This window comes from Drosophila kikkawai, chromosome X (genome assembly GCF_030179895.1).
Source record: "Drosophila kikkawai strain 14028-0561.14 chromosome X, DkikHiC1v2, whole genome shotgun sequence".
NCBI lineage: Eukaryota > Metazoa > Arthropoda > Insecta > Diptera > Drosophilidae > Drosophila > Drosophila kikkawai.
Window position 1 is genome coordinate 26,504,409 of NC_091733.1, and position 6,352 is coordinate 26,510,760.

Here is a 6,352-nt window from a genome sequence, read left to right on the forward strand (position 1 = left end):
CTTGACATTGGGTTTGGGGTGCTAAGATGATAAGCCCGGCACTCGCACTTGCCATCTGTGGCCGCAGCTGAATCATGGCAACTTATTGAGCACCGCCTCCATCTTCAAGATACCCGTTCCCCCACTCCATCGAAGCCATTCTCGACACTCGCAAGTCCGGCATTCGGCATTCGGAGGATTGGCCCTCATTAAACTTGGCATTCAAATCAAATCGCCAGCAAAGCCTAGGCAAACTTCACTTTCACTGACGCTTTCCCAGTCGCTTTTCCTGCCATTTTCCACTCGTAACCATTCCTTGCACGGCGGCTGCTACAGATAAATATATATATATATATTTAGAAGTAGGATGGACAAAGGCGACTTTGGGGGTGTTGATGGGGGAATCAGCTGTCAATCGTAAACAATTTGCTTACTCACCAGATTGTGGCCAGAAAGCAGAACAATAACCAAGGCTTATTAAAGGCGGAGAGAAAGCAAACAGAACGAGGCAATGGAAGTCATAGATGGCAGAGGGAATAAGGAATACAAAAAAAATATAAATTTAGTAATAATTTTGTAATAATTAATACAATAATACTGAAAGCCTTCAAAACATTTTCTTCAAGCATTCAAAAGCCTTGTTATTTTGATGTGAAAATGCCAGGAATTTAAAAAGTTTTTCATCCTGATTTTCTTTCTTGCTTCATTCCCATTTTCAATGACATTTTTTCATCGTCAAACCCATATCATGGCATATCCTGCGGCCATGAATGCAGGGGAATGCCTGGTGCAAAGGACATCGTGGACAGGAATGGTGGTGATTGGCCATTGGCATTCAATCACGATGTGTACATGGCCCACATGTACGCCTTCCGGCATTCCGAAATACAAGCTTTCTTGGAAATTTCGAGCTACGAGCTCAAAGTCCAAGACGAAAACAAATGAAATTATCAGAAAATTGCATTTGCATTTCCATTTCGAAATTCCTTGAAAGGAAACTCAAGAAAAGAAGGTGTCAACCGAACCAAAAGGCATCTCTATTAACTGTAAGTAACTAAACCAAGGTTTGCTGATCCATTACTGCAAAAAAATAAAGGCCAAAGCAATGCACTTTACTGCTTCTTAAATTTTGCTAAAATATTTCCCAAGGGAAAATAATGTGTTATTTTTTAGCTTTAATTTAATGCCGTTTTCACTTGGGTATTGCATTTTTAAGCCCAAAAATGATCATATAAAATTATGAATAAATATTTAAAATTTAATACACCTTTAAGAGTACTATAATTTCAGTCTGAAGCCTAAAAATCAGTGAAGGACTCATTTCCGACCCTATAAATCATATATATTCTTGATCAGCATTAAAAGCAGAGTCAATTTAGCCATGTCTGCAAGAAAATTAAAAATTTTATTTTTTTTTTAATTTTTTGTAGAATTTTATTGTTAAAATAGGTTTGAAAAAATCGAAAATTTTTTAATTTGCTAAATTTATAAACTTTATATGCAGATTTATTAATCTTAAAAAAACCAACTTAGAACAGTTTTCCGAATTGAATTTAATGCATTTTTGGCTTAGTTATGAAGATTTTAAATTTCGATTTTTTTTTTTTTAATTACCATTTAAATATTTATTTAAAGAAATCGTATATTTCCGGCATTTTTTAAGGGTATATTATGATTTTAGTAAGTGAATAAGTCATTTCCGACCCTATAAATCATATATATTCTTGATCAGCATCAAAAACCGAATCGATATAGACATGTTTGGCAGAAAAACAAATTTTTTAATTTTTCAACATATTTTATGGAATTAAAAATGAAAATAGTCAACAAAAAAACTTGAGAAAAAAAAATTTATTTCTTAAAATGTAAAATTCAGCATGCAGATTTGTTAACCTAGAAAAAACTAGAACAGAAAAGTTTTCCGAATTGAATTTAATGAATTTTAGGCTTAGTTATGAATTTTAAAAATTTTGTTTTTTCCCATAAATGACCCAAAAAAATTCCACCATTAATTAAATGCATTTTTGGCTTAGGTATGGGTTTTGTAAGTTTTGTTTATTTCGAAAAATTATATAAAATTATTGGTATTTTATTTAAATACACAAGTTAGTGTCCCTTTAAGGTTAAAACCTTCAAGGAGTACGCATAACCTGTTGCTTTCGAAAGAAACGATTTTGTTGGCCCCGAAAACTTCCGCATCCCAAGGCCCACTTGCTCGCTTCCCAACCAAAAAGGTCCTGTTTTCGGGGGAAACTTAATTTGCGGAACAATCAAATGAAATTGCTCTCGAGTCGAGCCTGTTGCCGCACATCTCGAACTCGAGAACTGCCGAGGCTTTGGGTCACGCTGCAGCGTGTGTGTGTGTGTTTATTTCGGAAAACCTTCGGAAAAGTTGAAAGAGTTATTAAGAATCCGCTCATAAATACATTCATGAAGGCCGTGCCTGCCTGCCTTGAAGACTGGTAACCAGGACTCAACCCCAGGGAGCTCTTAAGAGCGAAAGAAGCCAGAAGGAAAAACCATTTGACGCTTCATTTGAATTTTCGGCGGTGCCAAGTCAGTTCGCACTAATTAACTGGGGGAAAAAGCGGTTTCTTTGGGAAAACAAAGGCAGACCAACAGACAAACGCACAAACGCAACAAGAACAAGCCAAAGGCAAGGACCGAGGACCAAGAACCGAGAACCGAGGCGAACAGCAAGAATAACACATCAATCAATCATCGTCATTGTCATTATCATTAGCATACCCAGGAAAGCCAGAGGAGCAGGAGCAGGAGACGATGCAGAGTCGTCGACAAAGTCTGCTGGCCATCATCAAATTTTCATTACCATCAATAATAAGCCAGGGCCAAGAGCAGACAGCAGCGATGTTGTGTGCGGTGTGAGATACTAAGGGAGCCAAGGAATGGCAGAAGAAGGGATGATGAGTTGCCTTGAATCGAATTGCTTTTAAATTGGATTTACCCGACTGCTCCATATCCAACTCCGACTCCGACTCCCGACTCCCGACTCCCGACTCCATGTGCGTACATAGACCTGGACCTTATTGTTATTGATGGGCTTATGCATACGTGGCACCCAGACCCCCTGGTTTAAGTGACCTTAGACGACGGGTCACAGTGCAATTTCCCAAGTCCTTTGCATAAACCCAGCGATTTCTCAAGCATCCTGCTGCGGAGTATAGAAAATGGAAGCTGGATCAGAATCTCAGTATATTTCATATACGAAATGTGTATATATCTCTGTACAAATGTATCTGCTGGGTGGAAACACAGATCCGAATCCACACGAATGCACAGCAGTCGCACACGTTGGCTGCACACATCAACTACATTAAATGTTTGCAACTAAAATTGAATTTGTTGCAAATTAAAATGCAATTACAGGAGCAGAAGCTATGAGCACTGCCACATACCACTTTTGGTATCTGCTCCGCCGGTACCGAGAAAATTGATAAACGAATTGCGCTGCATATTTTCCGGCTGCCCGCTGCTCCCTGGGCACTTCGCCCAGTGCTTATCGGGGTGCTGTGGCCACGCCCCCATTCCATGTTTCCCCGGGGATTCCACGAGGAGCTGGACCAAAGGACAAACCGCAAACAGATGCGGGCTGTGACGTGAGTTTTGTTTTGCCATCTGACCAACAGTTCTTGTCAAAAGGCATCCATCCATTCGCACACTTGTGGCCAGAAGTGAAAATATTGTTTAAAATATAATTAAAAGTGCCATTTTTTTATATTTTTTAATATATTTATGCTACATTTTAGCCGCCAATTCATAAATGAACAGAGTTACATATTTAAATAGCCATTTTAAAGCATCCCAAATGGTGCGAAATATTCAAGTAATAAAATAATTCTGATATAAAATAGATGAAGGCTTCGCCAAATATTTATTTATTTATTTTTAAGTTGCATTCTATTCTACTAACCGCACCTGTAATTCACGGCAAGTTGCCACGACAGAGAAAACAAGTGGGAGCTCTGGCACCCCGCTGACAGCTTGTGGCACATTTGCACATTTGCACATATCCAGCCAGCAGCCGACGAGAACGCCAGATAAATACGCATACATAAATACCTGCGCTTAAAGCTTGTTTCATATTCGTTATTTTATTGATTTTCAAATGAAATGTGGCTAAGAACAACTAGCTAAGTAAGCTTAGTAGATGAAGGCCCCATCCTCTCCTCCATGGGCTACGATCCTCGTCATTATAGACACGCGGCCAGGTCCCAGCAAGCCTTTTAATTATTGGTTTGAAATTTCAACTTATTATCCATCCTCTGGCCTTATTTTATTGCAGACTGGAAAAAGGGTTGTGTATTCAAGTTCAACTGGCGGTTCTCTCAAATTGTGACCAAAACCAAAAACAAATCGTTGGCCATTCTGGCCACCATTGTAGAGACAGACTTGAAATATCAATCAAGTTCCGAAAGGTGGGTTAAACTATGAAACCTAAAGTACAAGAAGAAAGTAAAGTAGATGTTTCACAGCTCAAGTTTGATAATGTATAGGGGTATACAAGGGTATACAAACTTTGGCTTACCAGAGTTACCTTCCCTTCCTGGTTTCTGGGTATTTCCTACCTACGCTCAGCAGCACTCTTCTGTTTGCCAGCTAATAATTGAAATTTTAATTGAAGGCTTGTGCCAAGGCAGTGGTATAAATAAACACCTGAAAGCAAACTATATACGCACTGCAAGTTGAGACAGATCCGAGGGGGGGAGGGACCCAAAAATTGCGCTGAGCCCGCAAAATTCATTAAAACGAAATCGAAATCAATTGGGTGTAAAGTTTTATGCATGCTTTTATTTTATTTTCTTTTTTATTTATACACGTACACACAAATACGTATACGTAACGTATTTTTCATTCAGCTTGTTGCGTATACGCCGTGGCTAACGAGCTGAAATGAAAATTTTTATGTGTGCCACATAAAATTATTGTAAGGCAAACCAAATACAGCAAAGGACAAGGCAGCGATATGGGCTGGCCGTAATCCGACGACGACGTCGTTAATAATTCAGGGCTCAGTCGAGACCATTTAAATCACATTGAGATCAATCATCAGTCCAACCACGCCAATGTTGGCCAGCAACTGACCAAATGGAAATAAAAAAACTGGTGACAGTCTCCCCGATATGAAGTTGAGCAGGTAAAACGTATTTATTGATTATTTGAAATGCAGGTTTCAACAGTATAATGAAAAATAATCAAATAAAAGCAAGCGTATGCAACAATTTATATCGCTTTACATGGCCTTTGACCCCGAGAAAGGGACCTGGGATTCGGCGGGCTACACACATTTGTCTTTTTGCATCATTAAAAATTGATTGGGAGTTTATTATGATTGAACTGCTGCCATCTGGCATGTGGCACTCTGGCAGCATTAATACACATCAGGCGGCTGCGAATGTGACACTACGGTTTCCACCGTGAGTCCAGATGGATAGAGACTCTCTCTCTACCTTCCCCCACACATCAACTTTTAAGGGTATAGCGATCATTGCGGGCTTGCTATTGTCCATCCGTTAAAGAACTAGCTATACAAACTACGGCTTTATATGTGTATATCATTGGATTGGAATCCAATCCCTGGAAAGTGGCAATTACCTCGACGGGATGCAGTTCCTTAGCCTCCAGATTCGAAAGGCCTCCTATGATAAGTGGTAGAAAGATTATCCAGCGAACATCAGGTGCTATCAGAAGGCTGACAGAGTTTTCTACGTGAATAGTTGGTAAAGAATATATATTATTTTCATATTATTAAGCCTGGATTTGGGCAACAATTTCTGTGAGTGTCCAATTACAAATACTCTGCTACGTAAGGTATCTTTCCTACTAACTATATGATGGTTTAGAATAAGAATTTATTTTGTGGCACTTGCATCCATCATTTGTCTGTCATTTAACGGTCGCATGTGCGCTCCAGTCACTTCCGGTGCCGATTTCAAGTCAAACAATTGGCGCGTTACTCCAGTTTGGCCCTCTCATATCGCTTGCAGTTCAAGTTAACCTATTCACATTCGAATGTATCTTGTTCCCATCTGTATCTGCTCCGGAGCCAGGGCTTGTTGCATCTCGTCAGCCGCTGCGGAGGGAAAGCTCTGGCCAGGCTGGTGGAAAAGCGGCGGCAAAGCTTCGCTGAGTGCGCATTCAGCGCCAAAGCTTCGCCCCGCTTTTCCTCTGGGTTTTCCCCGCGGCCGCTGCTCGGCTTCCCCGCTTATCCCTCAGCTGAAGCTGGCCTAGGAGCGCGCCTCTTGCTGGGCTCGTGGCTCTCTTTTCCCTTTCGGTTTTTCGGCATGCACTTGTGGCGCTTTTCCGCCGTTCCACCCAAAAAATCCGCCTGAAGACTACCCAAAAAAAAAGGGCG